General features: G+C 44.6%; 1 long non-coding RNA gene across 3 annotated transcripts in view; it reads left to right on the plus strand.

The window, feature by feature from the left end:
- Positions 1-10,224: 10,224 nt before the first annotated feature.
- The window catches only part of LOC138848611 (uncharacterized), a 154,135-nt gene continuing 139,465 nt past the window's right edge, over positions 10,225-24,894 (plus strand). Inside the window, exons 1-3 of one of the 3 annotated variants that reach the window (XR_016229346.1) lie at positions 10,225-10,517; positions 10,675-10,773; positions 13,376-14,289. This is a non-coding gene — a long non-coding RNA (uncharacterized LOC138848611). Of the gene's footprint in view, positions 10,518-10,671; positions 10,774-13,375; positions 14,290-24,894 lie in introns of those variants that run through there. The other 2 variants (XR_011386625.2, XR_016229345.1) reach the window with 2 other exon arrangements.

The following is a 24,894-nucleotide window of genomic DNA, read 5'->3' on the forward strand; positions in this document are numbered from 1 at the left end:
GGTGGGAGGGCAGCGGGGGTGTGTGTGGGGGGAGAACTGCTATATTCCAAAAGCTGCACCTATGAAATTTATATTTATTAAATAAAAGCTTTCTTTAAAAAAAAGTACTAGGAGGGCCCAGCACTGTGGTGCAGCGGGTTAAAGCCCTGGCCTGAAGTGCCGGCATCCCATATGGGCACCAGTTCGAGTCCCCACTGCTCTTCTTCCAATCCAGCTCTCTGCTATGGCCTGAGAAAGCAGTAGAAGATGGCCCAAGTCCTTGGGTCCCTGCATCCACATGGGAGACCCGGAAGAAGCTCCTAGCTCCTGGCTTCGGATCGGTGCAGCTCCGGCCGTTGCGGCCATCTGGGGAGTGAACCAGCAGATGGAAGACCTCTCTCTCTGTCTCTATCTCTCTTTGTAACTGTCTTTCAAATAAATAAAATAAATATTTTTTTTAAAAAAACTAGGAATTTTAAGCTCTTTTCAAATTCATATTTATGGTTGGACATTCAGTTTAATGGCTAAGATGTCTGCATTCAAAATCAGAGTACCTGGGTTTGAGTCTTAGCTCTGGCTCCTGATTCCACCTTCCTCCTAATGCAGACCCTGGGAGGTGGCAGTAATGGCTCAAGTAATTGGGTCCCAGCCACCCATGTGGGAGACTTGCATTGAATTCTAGGCCTGCCTTCAGCCTGGTTCAGTCCTAGCTGTTGTTGCAGGCATTTAGGAATGTTTCTCTCTCTCGCTCGCTCTGTGTGTGTGTGTGTGTGTGTCTCCTCTCTCTGCCTCTCAAATAAATAAAAACAAATCCTAAAACAATTCATATTTACAAGGAAGTCAGCATTAATGCTCGTGCATAATTGGCTTGTGATTGGGTATTGTGCACACCATCCATGCCTCATTTTCTTTTTACCCAGAATGATTTGGTCCCCTCCTTTCCTCCAAGGGTGACAATTTGCCTTTTCCCTCCAAGATTTCCTGAACTTATTCTTATCATGCATTCCAGAGCATAATAATGCTATTAATTTCCTGAATAGTACACTCCATGCCTAAAAGAAAGAAAAAGAATCAACCTTAAAAACCTGGGTTCAGCTCATAATTAGAAAAATTTTATCATTGTCTGTAACTAATTACTAAGAAGCTTTAAATACATTTACCGCTAATAACTGAAGGCTCAGAATAATTCTTTCGAAAAGATTAGGCAATTTCCTCACTCCCCTCCTGAAGGCTGGCGGGTGGTGGGTGGCAGGTGGCAGGTGATCAGGTCACTCCCACTCCTTCACCGAACTTCCTGTGATCATCACCCAAATAAATACCTGCACCCAAATCCAGCCAAACCAAGACAGTGTTCTTCCAAATGCCTGGATGTTGGGGCACATATTGGGTACAGGGGCTTGTAATGTCCTCAACACATCTCAGAGTGCTTGGGTTTACGTCCAGACTTGGACTTTGCTTGTGATTCTAGCCTCCTGCTAATGTACACCCTGAGAGGCAGCAGGTGGCAGGTCAACTACCAGGGTTCCTGCCACTCACATGAAAGATCTGGCTTCCCGCCAGGCCTAGAGCTCTGGATATTGCAGGCATTTGGGGAATGAATCAGCAGATTGAGGATCTCTTTCTGTCTCTGTTTCTCTTTTAAAAAACAACAACAACAAAAAAAAAAACACAAAATACTAAAATGTCTAGCAGCACTGAGCCCAGACTTTGCCTAGCACACAATGACTGGAAAGCAGAGGCACGAACGCACCTCACAGCCATGGGACCCCCTCATCTTTGCACAGCCTGCTCTGGGGGTGGCCCCACAGCATCTGAAGTTGCAATCCTGCCCATGTGAAATACAAGGGAGTTCTCCTTTGTTTCCAGTAGTGAGAGAAGAGACACACAACACATACATTTTACAACTTCGAAGTCCAGTACAATTGACACAACGCACATAACTGGAAAAGCTACCCAATTAAACAGAATAATCTTTCATTTCATACTTTTAATTGTGTGACTTTTTTTCTGTTTATTTTTCCTTCCTTCTTCCTGCTTCCTTGTTTTCTCAAGTTGGGATTTCAAGAGTTTCATTTCAAGAACTAACTCGCTTTGCTTCGTTTTTGTCCTCTGGGGTTTTGTTACCTCATTAGCTTGAGTGCTTTCAGGAGGACATTTAATGGTTCAGCGTCAATTAGCAGCTCCCCTGGGAGAAAGAGCACATTGCTGTCACTTCTAAGTGAATTCTACCACCTTAGAAAATTTGATTTCCACAAAAGAATGTGAAAATCATGTTAGATCATTTAGGCAGCAATTTCATCTGACAAAAGTGAGATTTGAGTCTTTCAAATAAAAAGACGTGGAGGGCAAAATTGCTTTCACGTGAAAAAAAGAAAAAGAGCACACACATGACTTAAACTTTTAATATCAATTACTCATAAAATCTTCTTTCCCTAGATTTACTCCTAAATAAGAAAGGTTAATCTGCATGAAAACTAAAAACTGAGAGTTAATATTAAAGTTTCAAGACCATTAATCCTTTATCTGATTTTAAAGCATGGTCGATTTTCCCCTTCCTTGGTGTTTAAAATGAACATTTCACTAGGAGAGTGACAGCATAATAGCCCCCCCCCCCCATCACTGCCTCATCTGAGGACTGTGCACTGCGTGAAGGATCGCTAGATTCTTTAGCTGGGATTGAAGAATCATGTGAGTTTTTAAACAATGTCAATAGCACTTATTTAAGCAGGGATGACTCCTTCAGAGTGGTTCTAAATCTTGTGAGCCACCGTGAGAGTATAAAGAACCACCCTTCTGGATTGAAATTGATTTCTTAGCTTGGAAAGCATTCTTTTGAGTATTTCAATAGTGCCAAGTTCTTCTTTAACAACAGGTAATTTTTTTTTAAAGATTTTTATGTACTTAACAAAGTTACACAGACAGAAAAGAGGCAGAGAAAGAGACAGTTCTTCCATCCACTGGTTCACTCCCCAACTGGCCACAATGGCCAGAGCTGTGCCAGTCTGAAGCCAGGAGCCAGGAGCTTCTTCCGGGTCTCCCACGTGGTGCAAGGGCCCAAGGACTTGGGCCATCTTCTACTGCTTTCCCAGGCTATAGCAGAGCGCCGGATCAGAAGTGGAGCAGCCGGGTCTCGAACTGGCGCCCATATGGGATGCCAGCACCACAGGCAGAGGCCCTACCCACTATGCCACAGTGCTGGCCCTGGTAATTTTTTTTTTTTTTTTGTAAGATTTACTTTATTTGAAAGGCATAGTTACAGAGAAGGAGGGAGAGTCACAGACAGAGAGAACTTCCATCTGCTGTTTCACTCCTCAAAAGCCTGCAAAGGCTGGGACTGAGCCAGACTTCATCCAGGTCTTCTACCTGGGTGGCAGGGGCCCAGCATTTGCACCATCTTCCACTGCTTTCCCAGGAGCATTAGCAGGGAACTGGATGGGAGAATCTGAGTTTATTTTGGGTACCACGTGCCCGATTAGAATATGGAACCTCTGGTCCCTCTTGCTGTCATGGTCACTTAGCCTGGTTCTGGAAAATTCTTAGTGCTATGAACAGTGGCTTGGTGGGGCTTCAGGGAACAAGCGCATTCTTCTTCCTGCTTCACTCATGCACAGCATGCTTGATGGTAGGGGAGCCTTCCTGCCACAGTGAAGCTGAAAGCAACAAGCTGAGGATGGCAGAGGATGCTGGGATGCACCTGGGTGCCCTGAGCAGCCACAGCAGCCTGCACTGCCCACCTTTTTGACTCTTCCCATGTGAAGAAAACAAAACCCCTATTTGGTAAAAATGCTGTAATCGGCCTTATGTTTACATGCATCCAGATGCAACGCTGACTGCTACACTCAGTATTTCCATTTTTGTACATTCTTTAAAGCTCCAATAAGACCACACAACACAAAATCCTCCCCTGCCTGCCCTGCTGAATACAGTTCATTCTTCTGCGACATGCGTTTCCGTGACAATGTACAACTGGCAAATGGGGGGGCGGCACAACAGGGCAGTCGCATTGGTTGATGCGCTGTTTTTCACAGCACATTAATACTTTTGAAGCAATGTATGAAGATCTTAACAGGAAACATACTGAGAATCTTGCAGGAACGCCTGCCTTTAGTACACGAAGTGGTAGTTTACTGGCTTCAGGCACCACCACCAATATTTTCCACCAATGTTAAGCCATCTGGCAAAAGGCAACCAAAGAGAAGCTGAAGTAGCTGGATGTACATAGCATTCATTTAGCTCCACAAGACTTTTTCCCCCAGCGACAATGACCTCAAATTCCCTCACGTCTCTGCTTCTGAAAGGGGGCAGTGTGAGCCTTCTGGTTTGATGGGCTTGGTACTGCAAAGACTGGCCATGAAGGTGGTGCAGATCAAGTGCAGATTTTTTTTTAAAAGATTTATTTATTTGAAAGGCAGAGTTACAGAGAGGCAGAGAGAGAGAGAGGAGAGAGAGAGAGAGAGAGAGGTCTTTCCATCTGCTGGTTCACTCCCCAGATGGCCCAATGGCTGGAGCTGTGCCAATCCGAAGCCAGGAGCCAGGAGCTTCTTCTGGGTCTCCCAAGGACTTGGGCCATCTTCCACTGCTATCCCAGGCCATAGCAGAGAGCTGATTGGAAGTGGAGCAGCAGGGACTCGAACTGGCATCCATGTGGGATACTGGCACTGCAGGCAGCAGCTTTACCTGTTATGCCACAGCGCCAGCCTCCAAGTGCAGATTGAACATGATACCATTTTGATCAGAATTATTGTTTTTGTCAGTTCTCTTGTTACAACAGTGCATAGAATTTGAACAGTTTTCTCTAGGCATATTTCCTCCAAAGTCCAGTTGATTTTAGAGCATGAATTTTTCAAAATTGATTTTAATAGAAAGGAATGCATATAATCCATTGAAGCAGAAATGTCTGATTCTTAGACACAAAGGTATTACCCTTTGCCAGAATTGCCACTAGTAGCCTGGACATATCAAAGAATCACTTAATTAGAACTTTTTTTGTTCTTAAAGCTTTTATTTATTTAATTGAGAGGCAGATTTATAGGCAGAGGGAGGGAGAGACAGAAAGGTCTTCCATCTGCTGGTTCACTCCTCCAAATGTCCACAATCACCAGGGCTGGGCCAGGCCGAAGATAGGAGCCAGGAGCTTCTTCCGGGTCTCCTACATGGGTGCAGCGGGCCCAAGCACTTGGACCATCTTCTGCTGCTTTCCCAGGTGCATTAGCAGGGAGCTGGATTGGAATCGGACCAGCCAGGACTCAAACCTGAGCCCAAATGGAACGATGGCACCACAGGCCATGGCTCAAACCACTGTGCCACAGCCCCTGGAGTTCCTTTTCCAAGGGAACTGTACTCTGATAACCTAATCACTCCCAAAGAGCCCTACTCCTAATTCCATCACATTTGAGACTGGGGCTTCAAGTCAAGATTTTGGAGGAGGGAGTGACATTCAGTCTACTGCAGGCAAAGACTATTTTCTTATAAAATAAGAATTGTATTTTCTGAAGAATCAGTGTAATAGTATTTGTGACTCATTCATAAAAATGTTTGATTGTCTTCCATCAAGAAACTCCTACAAAATTAAGTTAATGAGCAGTGGAGGTGGCACAGCAATAGCTAAGAACAAACCCTTTTATATCTGGTATCATTAGATCCATCATAATTTGCAGACAGAATATAAAATTGTTAGCACTCACCACTTAAAGCCATTATCGCTGAATCTCAAAACAAGGCTGTGGCCTCAGGGTCCTTGCCAAGTGCCAGTGAGTACGGTAATATCTGGTTTCATAGGGAGAGCTGCAGCCCCAACAGCCTTTGAGCACCTACAGTGAAGTGATACACCGGCATCATTAACAAGGTCATTTTGGCACTTATTAAGCCTGTCTGGAATTTGGTGTGGAAGCCCAGAATTTAAACGCCTTGTTTTTACCTTTTTAGAAAAACAAACAAACAAAAAAAACACACCACAGTCTACATTCTTTAGCAGGAAGGAATATTATAGATTATTTAAATATGGCCATATTTAATCAGTGCAAAGTCACACTTATCCTTCATAATAGTATTTTAGTCTTGTAAAAAATGTCATTCTTGGGGCCGGTGCTGTGGCACAGTGGGTTAAAGGCCCAGCCTACAGCACCGGCATCCCATATGGATGCCAGTTCGAGTCCCAGCTGCTCCACTCTCAATCTAGCTCTCTGCTATGGCCTGGGAAAGCAGTGGAAGATGACCCAAGTACTTGGGCCCCTGCACCCACGTGGGAGACCAGGAAGAAGCTCCTGGCTCCTAGCCTTAGATCAGTTCAGCTCTGGTATTGTAGGCATTTGGGGAGAGAACCAGCAGAAGGAAGACCTCCCTCTCCCCCCCTCCACCTTGCTCTACCTCTCTCTGTAATTCTTTCAGATAAGCAAAATAAGTCTTAAAAAAAAATGTCATTCTCAGGACAGCATTGTGGGACAGCAGGTTAAGCCACTGCTTATGAAGGCAGCATCTCATGTTGCAGTGTGGTTTGAGTCTCGGCTGCTCTGCTTCTGATTCAACCTCCTGCTAATGCACCTGGGAAACCAAGAGATGATGGTTGGGTACCTGCCACCCATGTGGGAGATCCATATGGGGTTCCTGGTTCCCTGGCTGTTACAGCATTTGGGGAGTAAGCTGGTGGATGAAAGATCTCTCCTCTGCCTTAAAAAGAAAAAAAAAAAGTCTTATTCTTGGAGGTGGGCATTGTGGTACAGTGGGCTAAGCCACAGCATGGATGCCTGCATTCCATATGAGTGCCAGTTTGAGGCCTTGTTCCTCTGCTTCCAATCCAGATTCCCACTGATGTGGGAGGCAGCAGATGACGGTCCATGTTCTTGGGTCCCTACCACTTACAATGTGAGAACCAGATGCAGTTCCTAGTTCCTGGCTTGGTCCTGGCTCTACCCTGGTTTTTATGGCCATTTGAGGAGTAAGCCAGTAGTTGGAAGATATCTGTCTCTCCCCGCTAAAAGAAGCTCATTCTTGGGGTAAGCATTTGGCTTAGTGGCTAAGACTCTAGCATTCCATACTGGAGTGACGCGGTTTAAGTCCCGGTTCCACTCCCCATTTTAGCCTACAATAAATGCACAGTCTGGGAGGCATCAAGTGGTGGCTCAAGTAATTGAGTTCCTGTCACTCACACAGGAGACCTGGATTGAAGTTCACTCCCTACTTAGGCACCCCCGGATTGAGTTCTCAGCTCTAAGCTTCAGCATGGCCCAGCCCCAGCTGCTGTAGATACCTGAGGAGTGAACCAGAAGATGGGAGGTTTCTTGAATAATGTTTCACAAAGAAATAAGTAAATAAAATTTTAAAAAGCAATAGCCACATATAGCCAAATGTGATAGAAAATAATGAAAAAAAGATTTTTTTTTACACAAAAAGATCTTCCATTTGCTGGTTCACTCCCCAAATAGCCATAACATCTGGGCCTCTGCCAGGCCAAAGCCAGTAGCCTGGAACTCCGTCTGGGCCTCCCATGTGGGTGGCAGGGACCCAAGTATTGGAGCCATCTTCTGCTGCTTTCCCAGAAGCATTAGCAGGGAGCTGGATCAGAAGAGGGGTAGCTTGGACTAGAACCATCACTCATAGGGATGCTGGCGTTGCAGGTGTTGACTTAACCTGCTGTGCCACAAAGCTGGCCTGAAAAATCCCATTCTCAAGTAATACATATTCTGAGAAAGGCCTAATAAAAGAGCTGAATGGTTTTCTTCAGTCTTATTTAATTTCTTTTTTTTCTTTTATTTATTTATTTTTGACAGGCAGAGTGGACAGTGTGAGAGACAGAGAGAAAGGTCTTCCTTTTCCGTTGGTTCACCCCAATGGCCGCTGCGGCCAGCGCACTGCGCTGACCCAAAGCCAGGAGCCAGGTGCTTCTCTTGGTTTCCCATGCAGGTGCAGGGCCCAGGCACTTGGGCCATCCTCCGCTGCCTTCCCAGGGCCACAGCAGAGAGCTGGACTGGAAGAGGAGCAACCGGGACAGAATCCGGTGTCCCAACCGGGACTAGAACCCGGGTGCTGGCGCCGTAGGCGGAGGATTAACCTAGTGAGCCGCGGCACCGGCCCAGTCTTATTTAATTTCCAACACATTTGGGTGAACAGTTTATTTTCCATGTTAGTAGCTTTTTTCCCCAAAGAAACCTTTTATTTAATGAGTGCAAATTTCATAAGCACAACTTTAGGAATATAGTGATTCTTCCCACCATACCCACCCTCCCACCCCACCTCTTCCTCCCTCTCCCATTCCCAATCCCACTCTCCATTAAGAAAAACAAAAACAAAAACTGTTCCACAACAGTCAAGACAAGGGCTGTTAAGGTTATTGCTTCTCAAAGTGTCAATTTCACTTCTACAGATTTCCTTTTAGGTACTCTATTAGCTATCACAGATAAGGGAGGACAGATGGTATTTGTCCCTTTGGGACTGGCTTATTTCACTAAGTATGATATTTTCTAAATTCATCCATTTTGTTGCAAATGATCAGATCTCTCTCTCTCTCTCTCTTCTTTTTTTTTTTACTGCTGTGTAGTATTCCGTAGAGTACATATCCCATAATTTCTTTATCCAGTCTTCAGTTGATAGGCATGCAGGTTAACTCCGTGTCTTAGCTATTGTGAATTGAGCTGTAATAAACTCTTTTATTTGCTGATTTCATTTCCCTTGGGTAAATTCTCAGGAGCGGGATGGCTGGGTCATCCGGTAGGTCTATATTCAGATTTCTGAGGTATCTCCAAACTGATTTCCATAGTGGTTTTTACCAGTTTACATTCCTAATGCTAGTAATTTTTAAAAATAAGTCAGGAGAATGCATTTGACATGGTAGTCAAGTCACTGCTTAGCACACCCAAACCCCTATACTGGAGTGTCTGAGTCTGAGTCACAGCTCTACTTTTGGTTCCAGCTTCCTGCTAGTACACACCCTGGGAGGCAGCATGTGATAACTCAAGTGATTGGGTCCCTGTGACACACATGAGAGATCCAGGTTAAATTCCTGGCTCATGGCTTTGGCCTGGCCCAGCCCTAGCTGTTGTAGATAGACTTTTGGAGGCTTAACCAGCAGATGGACAGTCTCTATATCAAATAAATAAAAGTAATTCTTTAAGTAAATCAAATTGTGAGAGTAAATGGAAGTCCTTTTTTATCAAAAATGGAAAATGCATACTATGAAAAACCTATGCATGAATTTCCATTTTTTGGCACCAAATACATTTATAATTTAATTCCATTTCCACACTTGTTGAAATAGTTTCAAATTTCTTCTTGGCAATTGCAAATGCTTCTAATAGGCTATTTCATTTGTCTATGAAACACATTTTTTTAAGATTTATTTATTTAATAATTTATTTTACAGGCAGAATTAGAGATATCTTCTATCCACTGGTTCACTTTCCAAATGGCCCCCAATGCCCAGGCTGGCAAAGACCACATCCAGGAACTTCATTTGGTTCTTTGATGTGGGTGGCAGGGGCCCAAGCATTTGGGCCATCTTCCCCTGCTTTCCCAGGCACATTAGCTGGGCTTGGATTGGAAGTGGTGCAGCCAGGACTTGAATGGGTGCCCATATGGGATACCAGAGGCTCAACCTGCTAAGCCACAACACCAGCCCCAACGTGTATTTTTCTAAATACAGGATATATACTAGACACAGTAGGCACTGGGCAACAAAATAAGATCCAGACACTGGCCTCAGGAAGCCTGCAGTGCAGGCGAAGAGAGAGAACAAGGAGCCATGGAGAGGCAGGCAGGTGGAGGCCCACCAGCCTATTAAGGATCGCTTCTGAAAAGGGGAAGCTAACATCTAAACAAGGAGTTGGAGCCAGGTGCTCCAACAAATAAGGTGTGTGTGTGTAGGGGGGGAGGGAGGAGGGAGCACCAGGGAGAAGGGAGGGAGGGAAAGAGGGGAGGAGGCACCAGAAGTATAAGAAAGGGAAACGGAGGCCGATTAGACAGGGAAGAGGCTGGTCAGCCTCTGAGTGACCCCCAAATCCATGGGAAGATTTGCAAGCAGCACCTAACGCTCCTCACAGGGAGAGCTCGCTTGGAGGCCGGCAAGACTGGAAGCAGAGCTGGGTCAGGCTTGGTTGGGGGCGGGGTTACCTGACCAGTGGGAGAGAAAAGTGCACATATTTGGCACATACCTTCCCCTAGCATTATTTTTGAAACAATACCGTTAAATGCCTTCCTGGAGCCATAAAAAAATGTTACTGGTCTTGGGCGAATGAGAGCTTCCAAACTGCCTGTGTAGACGCCTCATTTTACACCTCCCAGGAAGGACCGAAGCAGCATTCCCTCATTTTTATTCCTAAGGTCATCTGACGATAGCCTGAATAAGTACACCCAACCGGCGCGCACAGCATAGAAGCAGTTAGAGCGGCTCAGGCCCCAGAGCCGCGGGAAGGGCGGCCGCCATGTTGGCCCCGGGCGCCTTCCCGCCGCCTTCTCGTCGCGAGGTGAGGCCGCCCGCCCGCGGCGCGTTCCCGGCTCGCCCGGCCAGGGATGGAGGCAGGCCGCAGGCACACCTCGGAGAGGGAAAGGTGAGGAACTTCTCCGCACTCCACACCTCACACCGCCCTCGGCCTTCACCTGGGGCGGCAGGGGCGCGCCTCGGAGGGTGCCGCGGGATCCCATGGCGGCGGCGCGGTAACAGGTTTGAAAGAAGCGCTCAGCAGCACTTCTCCTGTTCTCCAGCAGGTGGCAACGAGTAAGTGACAAATCCCGGGGAACTCCGCTGCCAACGCCGGAAGGGCACGAAGACGTAGACGTCTACTAAAATGCCTGCTTTTAAAATATGTAAGTTTTGTTTAAACTGGCATAAAGTGGTGGAAAGCCTACAAAAGGTCCTAAAATTTGCACACAATTATGGCATCTTAAAATGTTAACAAAAAAGGAATCCCTAGTTTGATGGCTTTTCATATTCAAAATGATGGCGGTGATCAGTGCCCACCGTCAGGCAGACCCCCGGAGATAACTCAGGGATGCCAGGACAACGGACCAGCTGTGACCCTCGCCCTTAATGTTTCTCCCAGAGTCAGCTTCCCATAGCACAAGTGTCAGGATGGGAGGCGCACTTTCTCAACTCCTGGCTGCTGGCGTGTGAACCCAGACAGCTTGGTACCAAGTTGTGTGTGTGGACCCCATGGACAAGGATGTCCAGGTTTGGTCTCGAAGGAGATAGACAAATGAGAGGGATGTCTTTTTGCTGCGATGCTTCACTGATGACGTGGCCAACGCAGCCCACTGGCCCTAGCATGTCCCCTGTGCCTTCTCCTGTAGGGCAGATCTGCGAGGTTGTGAATGTGCCTGAGCCCTGTTGCACAACAACATATGCTTGAGTTGCTTTCCAGGTCCTGAGTCCCTCCTCCCTTCCAGTCTTGCCAGTGTGAGCTCTCTGGGGATGGTCAATTTAAGGAATGAGAGAGCAATCTTTCTGATTAAAAATGGGCAAATAAAGCCGTGCTCTATTTCCCAGTGGAATGTCTTTAAAACACTGAAAAACATCATTGTTAGGATTTGATATAAGACTTAAGGAATCTATGATTTTCATGTTTCAGCTCTTATTTATAACAGTATCAGTTCAGTTGACTTGTAAAATTCACCCTGGCATTTTCTTCCCGGTGTCTATGGAAATACAAAGTTTGCTGAACACCCCCGTTTTCTATGGATTTGATAGAGGTCCTGAAGAAAAGATGTCCTCTGTTGTGACATCTCGAGTCAGCCATGCTTGGAAACAAGCCAGCCAGGACTTGTCAGTGATAACCACCACAGTGAAGTGCCATGATTTCACCAGATCCTTGCAATGTGTTTCTGTAAACACAATCTTTTCTCTTTGGCTCACCCAACTAATACTGAAAAATAAGAGGAACAGCTCTTTAAGTTTAAATTATGGAAACCCTTACTATACCAACAAGCAAAAATGACTGTTCTCTTGAGTGTGATTGAGATACTGTGTTTGCGAGTGACTTTGAGAGCTCAACTTGTTTTTTAGTTATATATGTGAGTAAATTCCATAAATTGCTACTAATAATCTTCATAACATGTAAAATTACACAAAGCCTTTACATGCTGTGTTTTCCACTCTCCAAAACTCTTCACACAATAAATGTAATTATTCTTCAGAACAAGGAATTAGACTTTCAGGCATAATAATTATGGAAAACCCCAAAGTGTTTCCAAAGCTAATCTTGTACTTAAATAAAGATCATGTCATTTTATATATACACTAAAACAAACCTATGAATTCTAGTAATACCTTTAATAAGTAAAGTAACAGCTATTTGCATATTTTTAACTTATTGACTTACTATTTGGCTTATAAATAGAATCATACTTTTTTTCTTAAAAAAAAAGATTTATCTATTTATTTATAGGGAGAAACAGAGAGAAAGATCTTCCATCCATTGGTTCACTCCCCAAGTGGCTGCAACCGCCAGGGCTGAGCCAGGCCAAAGCCAGAAGCTGGCAGCCAGGAACTTCATCTGGGTCTCCCACGTGGGCATCAGGGACCCAAACACTTGGGCCATCCTCTGCTTCTTTTCCTAGGCCATTAGCAGGGAGCTGGATTGGAAGTGGAGCAACTGGGACATGAACCAGTCCACAAATGGGATGCCAGTATCCTAGACAGGAGCTTTACCTGCTATGCCACAATGCTGACCCAAAGCATACTGTTTGTAACCTGCTTTTTTCCACTTAACAATGTATCTTGTACATATTTCCATTCTATTCTATTAAAAGAAGTTTGGGGCTGGCATTGTGGTGTAGTAGGTAAAGCTGCCCTCCTCAGTATCCCATATGGGTGCTGGTTCAAATCCCCACTGCTCCACTTTTGATCCAGCTCCCTGCTAACGTGTCTAAAAGAGCAGCAGAGGATGGCCCAAGTGCTTTGGCGCCTGCACCTACTTGGGAGACCTGGAAGAAGCTCCTGGCTCCTGGCTTCAGATTAACCCAGCTCTGGCCATTGCAGCCATTTGAGGAATGAAACAGCAGTTGGAAGATTCTCTCTCTCTCCCTCCCTCTCTCTCTCTCTCTCTCTCTCTCCGCATCTGCCTGTGCCTATAACTCTGATTTTCTTATGAATAAATAAATGTTTTAAAAAAAGAAGTTTGTAGAGATCCTAATACAGATATTATTATAGCCAATTTTATATTCATGGATATTTGCATTGTTTTCAGTCTTTTGCTCTATGAACAATGCTATAATAAATCCTGTCTGTGTATATTTTTGTGAATGATTGTTTGTATAGAATCAATTGCTAGAGGTAAAGTTGGTAAGGCAAATCATCCCCCCAAAAGTCAAACTACTTTACATTGTTGTATAAACACTGTTTTAGGGTTGGACAGTCACTTTCAGTCTTTTGTTGTGTAGTAACCCTTTCTTTTAATGAATTCATTTTCAGAATTCTGAATGTAAAACAATAAAAGGACTTGGTTTTCGTGGAAGCCAATACAGGATTAAAGGCCTGCAGTGCCCTTCTCTTAACTCTTGTGAAAACTCCCCATTGCTTCCTGGAGCGCAATTCAAAAGGCAGTTCTTTTCTTTCTAATATAATGTATTCTTAAAATACATTCGACTGGCTTACAACAGAACTAACATGATTTAATATCTAAAAATTATTATAAAGTCCCTAATTACACCTCAGTTTCAAGTGCAATTTTCAGTTATTTGGTCCCAGCACTTTGTATATTTTTTTTTGTGTTGGTTTCTTTTCCTTTACAATGAGCATCTGATTGTGGCTGGGAAGAGAATGATTTACATCTTTATCTTAATTGCACCAAGTGTGTGAAACCTAAACTTGTGATCACTGATGTCAGCACTTTCATATCTGCTTCTCTTTGTTTTAATACGAAAGGGACAAAATGCAAAAAAAAAAAATCCCCTCAAATAAGTGCATAGATAAACTCTTCAACCTAGATAGTGACTGCTAAAAGGGAACTGAAACTCTTGGCTGTATCATAGTTCAAATTATTAACTCATGGGGCCAGCATTGTGGCATAACGGGTAAAGCTTCTGCCTGCAATGCCAGTATCCCAGGTGGGTGTTGGTTTGAGTCCTGGCTGCTCCACTTCCAATTCAGCTCCCTGCTAATGTGCCTAGGAAAGCCACAGAAAATGGCCCAGGTGCTTGGGCCTCTGCACTCACGTGGGAGACCTAGAAGAAGCTCCTGTCTCCTGATTTCGATCTGGCCATTACAGCCATTTGGGGAGTAAATCAGGAGATGGAAGATTCTCTCTCTCTCTCTCTCTCTTTCTCCCTGTAACTCAGCTTTTCAAATAAATAAATAAATCTTACAAAAAAAATATTACCTCACAAGCTGCTGCATAAAGTCTGAACTGATTGACATGGAGGCTGGGGTGTGAATGTGTAGTACATAGGACAGGTAGCAGAAGTTTGAAGGCCCTCCTATGTATCTGTGCCATCACTGACCCTATTCAGAGGCAGAAATGCCAGTTTTCAGCCTTGTCTTAAAAGAGTTTCATCAGACATATACAGGCCATGATATAGAAGAGTACACCAGATAAGAACACATATATGTCCATTTGGGCTTGGGAGCCATTTGTCCCAGTTATCTTCAAAGACTTGGCACCGGTGTTAGAGCCCTCGCCCCAGACGCAAGCTTCTGTGAGATCCTCTAAATGAAGGCCTCCGTGTCCCCTGATTTTCCTGGAGAATGCCAGTCTCTCCTTTGTCTCTAAACCCTTTCACTTTTATTCTGGCTCTTGTCGTGCTGAAGGGAAATCATCCAAGGTTTATTTCAAGGTTGCTTCAGATAGGATAATTAGGTTATTATTTTTAGCCAATCAGGTATTGTCCCTCTTTTGTATGATGCTTCTCAAAGGCACCCAGAAATCTTGGCTCTTAAAGACAAGGCTGGAACACGTTTGTCTGCTGACAAGGAGCAGATCTTCAGTTTCAGTTGGATGCTTGTTATGAAGAAAGGAAAAACCCAGTAACAGAAACACAGCAAGTGCCCGTATGTTTATATACAGTGATCCAACAAATACATGCATTCCTGTGCAGCAGTGTGCTAGCTGCTAAGGTACAAAACGAATAAACCATGATCAGTGCCCTGAGTTACAGTCTCACCAGGGCAACTAGGTATATGCACCCAAAAAGTTACATGAAGCTTATCAGGCAGTTTGTGAATAAAATGTGAGCTGTATAACACACATAGTTGCTATAGAAATTCTACCCTTTTATAGTCTCAGCTCATTAACTCCCTCTTAGTTTCATGTGTCCTTGTTCCCAGCCTGGACTTAATGGTCAGCCACTGCGAATACATCAGCGTCTCAGAAAACTGTCCACTTGATCTTCACATCTACCGTATCAATTGCCAATCTTGGGTGTGTTCCACTGTCTGATTTCTTTCTTTTTCCTAAAAAAATTTAAAATATATTTGAGAGGCAGAGAGAGAGGCAGACAGACAGATCTCCCAAACGCTGGTTCACTCCCCAGATGTCCGCAACAGCCACTGTCTGCTTTCTCAGCTTACTCCCCCAGGGTGTATCCTTTGCTTTACTGATTTCACAGTAGCTCTTCCCATCCTGTCTACTCCCCCAAAGGCTCCGTCATCTCTGTAGATGACCTGCTCTTCTTCACCGAAGGAATCAAGAACACCTGGCTCGGGGCCAGTGCCGTGCCTCACTTAGTTAATCCTCCGCCTGCGGCGCCGGCATCCCATAAGGGCGCCGGTTCTAGTCCCGGTTGCTCCTCTTCCAGTCCAGCTCTCTGCTGTGGCCCAGGAAGGCAGTGGAGGATGGCCCAAGTGCTTCGGCCCTGCACCCGCATGGGAGATCCAGAGTATGCTCCTGACTTTGGATCGGCATAGCACCGGCCGTGACAGCCATTTGGGGGTGAACCAACAGAAGGAAGACCTTTCTCTCCGTCTCTCTCTCTCTCTCTCTCTCTCACTAACTCTATCTGTCAAATAATAATAATAATAAAAAAACACCTGACTCGATTTCACCACCCATTCTGTCAACCTGAACATTTTCCTGATATAATTCCTGTCCTAAAGCAGCTTCTCGCCTTTTCTGGGTGACAGATTCCCATGATAACTTCCTCCAGCACTTAACCTAACTATGATTTCCATTCTCCTTGTGGAATCCTCATTCTCCAATCTCCACTGGCTCCTTTATTTTAACTCATAAACATGTTTAAGATTCTTCTATTTCAAACTTCTAGCATTCACTACCCTTTTCTGAAATGCAGCAGGTTAAAACAATGAACATTACTATCTCGCAGTGTCTGTAAGCCAGGAATACGAGACCAGCTTGGCTGGTGATGATTCTGGTTCTTATCAAGATGTCAACCAGAGTACATTCATAAGGAAAACAATATGGGAATTTCTTAAAACACTGAACAAGGAAGTACTATACAGTCAAAGGAAAATAAATCAGCATGTCAAAGAGATATCTACAACATTATTTGCAGTAGCCAAGACATGGAATCAACTTCAGTGTCCCTCAGTGGATTGATTAATGGGTAAAGGAAATGTAGGGGCCAGTGCTGTGGCATAGCAGGCAAAGCCGCCTCCTGCAGTGCTGGCGTCCTATATGGGTGCCGGTTCAAGTCCTGGCTGCTCCACTTTTGATCCAGCTCTCTTCTATGGCCCGGGAAAGTAATGGAAGATGACCTAGGTCTTTGCTCCCCTGCACCTGCATTGGAGACCTGGAAGAAGCTTCAGGTTCCTGGCCTCAGATCGGCAGAGCTCTGGCTGTTGCGTCTATTTGGGGAGTGAACCAGTGGATGAAAGACCTCTCTCTTTCTCTCTCTTTCTCTCACTCTCTCTGCCTCTGCCTCTCTGTAACTCTACCTTTCAAATAAGTAAATCTTTATAAAAAAATAAAAATGTGACATATATACACAATAGAGTATCATTCAGCCACAAAAATTAAAGAATGAAATTCTATTATTTGCAGCATCATGGATGTGCCTTAAGGACATTGTGTTAAGTGAAATAAATCAGGCACAAAAAGACAAATTCAGTGCTCACTCCTATGTAGACACTAAAAAGTTGCTGTGATAGAGAGTAGGATAATGGTTACCAGAGGCTGGGAATGGGAGAGGCGAGGGAGACTTAGAAGAGCTGGTTAATGTTTCAGAAATATAGTCTGAGGGGCTGCCATTGTGATGCAGTGGGTTAGACCACTGCTTGTGATGCCAGTGTCCCATTTCAGGGCCAGTTCAATCCCAGCAACTTTGCTTCTGATCCAGATTCCTGCTGGTGCACCTGGGAGGGCAGCAGAGGATGGCTCAAGTGTGTGGGCCCTGCCACCCATGTGGGAGATCAGGATAGGGTTCCTAACTCTTCATTTTGGCCTGGCTGAGCCCTGGATGTAGTGGCCAATTGAAGAATGGACCAGCAGATGGAGGATCTCTTTTTCTCTCTCTCACCCGCACTCTGCCTTTCAAAATGATAAATGTTTAGATTGTGTGCGTGTGTGCCTGTGTATGTGTGTGTGTGTGTGTATATATATACACACACAGAATCAGGAGGATTAAATTCTGTTACTCTATACTACAGTGAAAATAGCTAACAATATTGTATATTTCAAAATGTTTTCAACACAAAAAATGAGAAATGGAGTGATGGCTATGCTTAATCACTCTGCTTTGATCATTGCACGTTGTATACATATGTTGAAATATTGCACTGTATCCCATGAATAAATTATATGTCATTTTTATCCATTTGTTGTCATTTCTTTATTTGGAAGGCAGAGAGAAAAAGAGAGAGATAGAAATCTTCCATCTGCTGGTTTAGTCCTCAAATGCCTACAACAGCTAGGGCAGGGCCAGGCCACAGCCAGGACCCTGGAACTCCATCCAGGTCTTCCAAGTTCTTGGGTCCCTGCAATGGCATGGGAGACCCGGAAGAAGTTCCTGGCTCCTGGCTTCGGATCAGCTCAGCTCTGTCTGTCGGGGCCATTTTGGGGAGTGAAGCAGCGGATGGAAGACCTTTCTCTGACTCTCCTTCTCATTGTCTGTAAATCTATCTCTCAAATAAATAAGTAAAATATTTTATTTTAATTTTTATGTATGTATTTATTTTTAACAGGCAGAGTGGACAGTGAGAGAGAGAGACAGAGAGAAAGGTCTTCCTTTGCCGTTGGTTCACCCTCCAATGGCCGCCACAGCCGGCGCGCTGCGGCCGGTGCACTGCGCTGACCCAAAGCCAGGAGCCAGGTGCTTCTCTTGGTCTCCCATGCAGGTGCAGGGCCCAAGCACTTGGGCCATCCTCCACTGCACTCCCGGGCCATAGCAGAGAGCTGGCCTGGAAGAGGGGCAACTGGGACAGAATCTGGTGCCCCGACCGGGACTAGAACCCAGTGTACCGGTGCCGCTAGGTGGAGTATTAGCCTATTGAGCCGTGGTGCCGGCCAAATAAGTAAAATCTTTAAAAAAGGATACAAAAGCAAGTTCAGATTTGTATCCCCTTACTGAACACCACTGCTACTGAGCACAATATCCAAGTTAGCACACATTCAAGGTCCTGCAAAGCCTAACTCAGCCCACCTTTTCCTCTGAGCTCACTGCTTCCTTCACCCATCAATCAGCTGAGCTTCTCACCATGTCTTAAGCTTGCCCTTGACTTTCCTACCTCTGTGTCTTTACTCTGATGGTTGACCTCAGCAGGAAGGCCCTCTCCTCACACTCTCATTTTTTCAAAGCCCAGTTCAGATGCCACATCATCTAAGACTCCCTTGACCTTCCTCCTCTTCCTCCTTGACCTTCCTCCTTGACTCCCTCCTCTTCACTCCCAGAGCACACTGTCAGTCTTTCTGTAGTCAAGTGTTGTACTGGTAGATGTCTTTGCATTCCTTTCAGCACCTCCAACAATATCTTGCTCAGACTAAGTCCTTAATCTTTTTTGGAATGCACAAATTTACCTAAATCATTAAAATTTAATTTTACTCTCATCAAAAGGCAAATTAAAGTCCTTGTATCTCCAACTCTATTAGATTAATATATTAAGCTAAGGGAAATTGCAGAATGGTCTCTGCTAAAGAAGAATACAGTTCTCTATTATTTCAACAATTTTAATGGAATGATTCAAATTAAATCACGATTATTCTTCAAAAAGGTTTGCTTCTGAGACATGTTTGCATATAGCACTTTTACAATTCCTGGTCAACATGAAATTTCCATGGAAACAGATCACACACACTGGAGAAGAAAAGAATTGAATTGTGTTTGAGATGCATTTTGTCATCTCTGTGGAGCTATTTGTGCTAAATATTTGAGTGTTCAGGGAAGCAATAGTTTAAAATCACCTAAGTGAAGACTTAATGCTTTTAAAATTGCAAATGTCTGCTGCTAATTTTAAAGATTTGGATTAGTCTGTAGAGAAAAGATGAAAAGAACTGTGAACATTTCTTGAATCATACTCTTAAATACCAAATAAAATACTTTTTTGCCTCCTTGCTAGTTCAGAAAAGGAAAAGAAATTAAGAGCTCAGCCTGGAAAGGGGAGTGTTGCTGTTTTGGGTCTACAGATAAAATAATTTGTCCTGGATGTCTACATTCATTCTTTCCCCATGAGCTGTCTAACATTTTTTATTCCAAATATGACTAACCAAATAAGGACAGGTTGTTTAAAATATGCATACAAAAACTATAAGGTGAAAATATTTTTCACTCACTAGATAGTGCTGTAGGCCTTTATGAAATGAGCAATGAATTCTTTTCCTAAGCACCATAAGAACTTAACTCAGGAACTTAAAATCACCAAAAATATTTTATCTTAACAATTCTTTCTTGGAGCTGGCAGTGCTGGCATCCCATGTGGGCACCAGTTTGAATCCCTGCTGCTCCACTTCTGATCCAGCTCTCTACTATGGCCTAGGAAAGCAGTGGAAGATGGCTCAAGTCCTTGGGCCCTTGTACCTGCGTGGGAGACCTGGAAGAATCTCCTGGCTCCTGACTTTGGATTGGCCCAGCCCTGGACGTGCAGCCAATCGGGGAATGAACCAGCAGATGGAAAACCTCTCTCTCTCTCTCTGCCTCTACTAATCTCTCTGTATAACTCTGACTTTCAAGTAAATAAATAAATCTTTTAAAAAATGATCTTTCTTTATCCTGTCTTTGGAATATTAATGCATTTTTAAACATTTATTTATTTGAAAATCAGAGTTACACAGAGAGAAGGAGAGGCAGAGAGAAAGAAAGAGAGAGAGAGAGAGAGGTCTTCCATCCACTGGTTCACTCCCCAGCTGGCCTCAATGGCCAGAGCTGGGACAATCTGAAGCTGGTAGCCAGGAGCTTCTTCCGGGTCTCCCACATGGTTGCAGGGGCCCAAGGACTTGAGCCATCTTCTACTGCTTTCCCAGGACATAGCAGAGAGCTGGATCAAAAGTGGAGCAGCAGGGACTTGAACCAGCACCCATATGGGATGCCAGTGCTACAGGTGGCAGCTTTACCTGCTATGCCACAGTGCTGGCCCCTATTAATGTATTTTTGTAAATCAAAATTCTTAGACATATGTTCAAACAACTCAAAATGTTTAAGAGCCAACTTTAGGTTCTCATGCATTATCAACTGTTGGCTTTTATTTTTACATTTCAGTAAATATAATCAGAATGAATTTAACCAGAAAAAAAAGGAAAAGAATTGCAAAAGCTGTACATTCCTTTCCATATAAATGTGCACAAAGTCTATTAAGATACAGAAGTTGTATCTCAGGGCAGCTTTTTGGCACTACAGTTAAGCCACCACTTGAAACACCTGCATCTGGTATCAGAATGCCTGGCTTCAAGTCCTGGCTCGGCTCTCCATTCCAGTTTCCTGTTAATGAGCATGCTGGCAAGTAGCAGATGATGGCTCAAGTAGCTGGGTAGCTGCTACCCACATGGGAGACCTAGATTGATCTCCCAGCCCCTGGCTTCTGCCTGGCCCAGCCCTAGCTGTTGCAGCCATTTGGGGAGTGAATCAGTAGATAGAAATACTCTATTTGCCTCTGTTTCTCTTTCTCTCCCCCCTTCACATAAGTAAAATAAGTAAATATTTAAAAAGAAGTTATCTCACTTATATTACTTTTTTCACAATCGTAACAACTGATGGCTCTTAACATTAACAAAATAATGTTACTATGGCTTGGATTTGTCCCCCAAAAATTCATGTGTTGGAGACCTAATCCCCAAAGTCAGATGTTGATGGTATTTGAAGATGGGCCATTTGTTTTTTTGGTTTTGTTTTGTTTTAAGATTTATTTATTTATTTGAAAGGCAGAGTTACAGAGAGGCAGAGGCAGAGAGAGAGAGAGGTCTTCCATCCACTGGTTCACTCCCTAGATGGCTGCAACAGCTGGAGCTGTGCCGATCCAAAGCCAGAAGCCAAGAGCTTCTTTCCAGTCTCCCACATGGGTGCAGGGCCCCAAGGAGCTGGGTCATCTTCTACTGCTCTCCCAGGCCATAGCAGAGAGCTGGATTGGAATTGGAGCGTCTGGTACTCGAACCAGTGCTCATATGGGATGCTGGTGCTACAGGTGGCAGCTTTACCCACTATACCACAGCACAGGCCCCAGAGGGTGGGCCATTTGAAAGGTGATTAGGGTTAGATAGAGCATGAGGATGGGATCCCATGATGGCATTAACAGCTAAATAAGAAGGGAGACCTGTGCATGCAGGCTTGCTCTCTCTCCATGTGAAGCCTCCTCCCATGTCACAATGAAACAGAGAGACCTTTACCAGATACTGACCCCTGATATTGAATGTCTTGCTCTCCAGAAATCTACAATACAAATTTCTGTGCTTTGAGACCAGCATTTGGCACAGTGGTTACAGACACCACTTAGAACACCTGCATCCCCTATTGGGGTGCAGGTTTGAGTCCTAGCTACTTCAGTTCTAATCCAGCTTCATGCACCAGGAGGCAGCAGATGGCTCAAGTACTTGGGAGAACTAGATTGATTTCCAGGCTTCTGGCTTAGGCCTGGCCCAGCCCTGGCTGTTTCAGGCATTTGGGGAGTGAACCAGCAGATGGAAGATCTCTTCTTATACTCCTCTCTCTTTCTGTCTGACTTTCAAATCAAATGAAAACAAATGAATAAATAAAAATTTTTTGAATGAAGAAGAAAATCTAAAAAAAAAAAAAAAAACAAATTGTGCTCTCTGTAATATTCTGTTGTAGAAATAGACAACGGACTAACATGGGTGGGTGTTGTGGCATAGCAGGTTAAACCTTGGCTTGAGATACCTGCATTCCATATTAAAGATTTGAGTCCCAGTTATTCCACACATTTTAAAAAATATTTTATTTATTAATTTGAGAGGTAGAGTTAACAGACAGAGGGAGAGACAGAGAGAAAGGTCTTCCATCTTCTGGTTCACTCCCCAAATGGCTGCAACAGCCAGAGCTGGGCCAATCCAAAGCCAGGAGCCAGGAGCTTCTTCCCAGTCTTCCACAAGGGGGCAGAGGCCCAAGCACTTGGGCCATCTTTCACTGTTTTTCTCAGGCCATGGCAAGGAGCTGGATCGGAAGAGAAGCAGCCGGGACTAGAACCGGCACCCATATGGGATGCCAGCACTTCAGGCCAGGGCGTTAACCTAATGCTCCACAGCACCGTCCCCTAAACTTTTGATTTTATCTTGGGTGAGTTTTGGTAGTGTGTGGTTTGCAAGAAATCGCTTCATCCCATCTGACTTGTTGAGTTTATGTATGTAGACTTTTTCATATTGCTCTCTTCTTATCCTTTTCATGTCTGCAGAGTATGTGATAGAGTCTCGAGAGAGATTCTCCTTTTCAGTCTGAATGTTGGTAACTTGTGTAATCTTCCTTTTATTGCTTTGTCAGTCTTGCTGTTAGTTTATCAGTTTTATTGATTGCTTCAAAGAATCAACTTTAGATTTATTAATTTGCCCTATTGTTTTCCTGTTTTCTTTTTTTTAACTTTTATTTAATAAATATAAATTTCCAAAGTAAACTTTTGGATTATAGCGGCTTCCCCCCCCCCATAACCTCCTTCCCACCTGCAACCATCCCATCTCCCACCCCATTCTTCATCAAGATTCATTTTCAATTATCTTTTTTTTTTTTTTTAAGATTTATTTATTTGAGAGGCAGAGTTACAGAGAGGGCAAGAGACATAGAGGTCTTCCATCCACTGGTTCACTTCCCAAATGGCTAAAATGGCTAGAGCTGGGCTGATTCAGACCAGGAGCCAGGAGGTTCCTCTGGGTCTCCCACATGGGTGCAAGGGCCCAAGCACTTAGGCCATCCTCCGCTGCTTTCCCAGGCCATTAGAAGGGATGAAGTGGGACTTGACTCAAGCCGGCCCCCATATGGGATACCAGCACCTCAGTCAGAGGTTTAGCCTACTACACCACAGCACCAGCCCCTCCTATTTTCAAATTAGCTGATTTTTGTACATTTTATTATTTCTTTCATTCTGCTTGTTTTGGGATTAACCTTCTCTTTTTCTTTTTCTTCATAATTATTTATTTGAAAGGTAGAGTAACAGAGGGAGAGGGAGAGACAGAGATCTTCAGTCCACTGGTTCACTCCCCAAATGGCCACACTGGCTAGGGCTAGGCCAGGCAGAAGCCAGGATCCAGGAACTGGTCTCCAACATGGGTAGAGGGGGCAGGTCCTTGAACCACCTGCTGCTGTCCTAGGTGCGTTAGTTGGGGGATGGATTGAATGCACAGCGATGGGGACTCAAAATGGTGCTCTGCTGTGGGGTGCCGGCACTGCGAGTGCAGGCTTAATCTGCTGTGCCACAATCCTGACCACTATTTTCCTCTTCTTTTTCTGGTTTTCTTAAGAAGAAATCAAGTCACTGATTCGAGAACTTCCTTTTTCACTAGTGTAAAGCATTTAATGCTCTACCTTCTAAGCAGTGCTTTAGGAGCATTTCATAAATTTTAAAGTAGTATATTTTTCTTTTTTATTATTATTTACTTATGTACTCGAAGGACAGAATGAAAGAGAGAGAGGAAGAGAGAGATGGAATAAGAGAGAAAGAGATATCTTCCATCTGCTGGTTCATTCCCCAGATGCCACAACAGCCAGGGCTGGGACAGACCAAAGCCAGGAGCCAGAAGCTCCGTCCTGGTCGCAAGTAGGTGGCAGGGAATCAAGTACCTGAGCCATCACTGGCTGCCTCCCAGGTGTATCAGCAAGGAGCTGGATCATAAGGTGAGAAGACTGGAACCAATACTCCAATATGGTCTTAACCCATTTTCTTTTTTTTTTTTTTAATATTTATTTATTTATTTATTTGAAAGTCAGAGAGAGAGAGAGAGAGAGACACGTCTTTCATCTGATGGTTCACTCCCCGATTGGCTGCAACGGCTGGAGCTGTGCCGATCCGAAGCCAGGAGCCAGGAGCTTCTTCTGGGTCTCCCACATGGGTGCAGGGTCCCAAGCACTTGGGCCACCTTCTACTGCTTTTCCAGGCCACAGCAGAGAGCTGGGTTGGAAGCGGAGCAGCCAGGTCTTGTACTAGCGCCCATATGGAATGCCTGCGCTTCAGGCCAGGGCGTTAACCCACTGCACCACAGTGCTGGCCCCCAACCCATTTTCTTTCTTTCTTTTTCCTTTCTTTCTTTTTTTTTTCTTTTTTTTTTTTTTTTGACAGGCAGAGTGGACAGTGAGAGAGAGAGAGACAGAGAGAAAGGTCTTCCTTTTGCCGTTGGTTCACCCTCCAATGGCCACCGTGGCTGACGCGCTGCAGCCTGAGCACCGCGCTGATCCGATGGCAGGAGCCAGGTGCTTCTCCTGGTCTCCCATGGGGTGCAGGGCCCAAGGACTTGGGCCATCCTCCACTGCACTCCCGGGCCATAGCAGAGAGCTGGACAGGAAGAAGAGCAACCGGGACAGAATCCGGCGCCCTGACTGGGACTAGAACCCGGGGTGCTGGTGCCACAGGCGGAGGATTAGCCTAGTGAGCTGCGGCGCCAGCCTTATTTCTTTTCT

This window comes from Oryctolagus cuniculus, chromosome 2 (genome assembly GCF_051225735.1).
Source record: "Oryctolagus cuniculus isolate XC-2025 breed Fujian yellow rabbit chromosome 2, ASM5122573v1, whole genome shotgun sequence".
NCBI classification, from domain to species: domain Eukaryota; kingdom Metazoa; phylum Chordata; class Mammalia; order Lagomorpha; family Leporidae; genus Oryctolagus; species Oryctolagus cuniculus.